General features: G+C 33.7%; 1 non-coding gene across 1 annotated transcript; it reads right to left on the bottom strand.

Annotated features, from left to right (window-relative positions):
* Positions 1 to 292: 292 nt before the first annotated feature.
* TRNAL-UAA (transfer RNA leucine (anticodon UAA)) lies at positions 293 to 376 on the bottom strand. The gene has a single exon. It is a non-coding gene; the product is annotated as a tRNA-Leu (tRNA).
* Positions 377 to 649: the final 273 nt, after the last annotated feature.

Below are 649 nucleotides of genomic sequence, written 5' to 3'. Positions count from 1 at the left end.
TTTTTCAAATTCTATATGCCCGAGCAACACCTCGCAATTCGGATATCCACAATACATACATATATATGTACATACATTATGATTTTATATGCTTTCTAAATTTATTAATTTTTCTATGCGTATATTAAATATAAAAATACTAAATAATTTTGGAACACTTTATTATTATAATATGTATATAAAGCATATTAAATGTGATTTTCAGATGAATAAACAGAATTTCTGAAGAAAAAAAAGTGGTATTTCATTATGTCATCAATGCAAAAAGATAAGTAGAACTTAAACGTAACACTGTCAGGTGTGGGGTTCGAACCCACGCTCCCTTGCGGGAACCAGAGCTTAAATCTGGCGCCTTAGACCACTCGGCCAACCTGACGATGGCAAACGTTCAGCGAATCAACCCACAAGAACTAAAAATCTCAATCGAGATAAACTAGTAATAAAATGCTGAAAATACTACGGGTCAATATATGTATATACATATATAATACTAAAGCGGATGCAAAATGCCATATTTTGGAAGATACAAACAGTAGCGTTTGAACGGTATCCGGACATGTACCCCCTGTACACATAACCCCCGTGAAAATATATAAATATCCCCCCCCCCTCCCGCCGTGGATCAAAATTGTTTAAAATTAATAATTAA

The sequence above is a fragment of the Arctopsyche grandis genome, chromosome 5 (assembly GCF_051622035.1).
Source record: "Arctopsyche grandis isolate Sample6627 chromosome 5, ASM5162203v2, whole genome shotgun sequence".
Lineage (NCBI taxonomy): Eukaryota > Metazoa > Arthropoda > Insecta > Trichoptera > Hydropsychidae > Arctopsyche > Arctopsyche grandis.
Note: the sequence above shows the minus strand (reverse complement) of the source record. Positions and strands in the feature narration are given on the sequence as shown.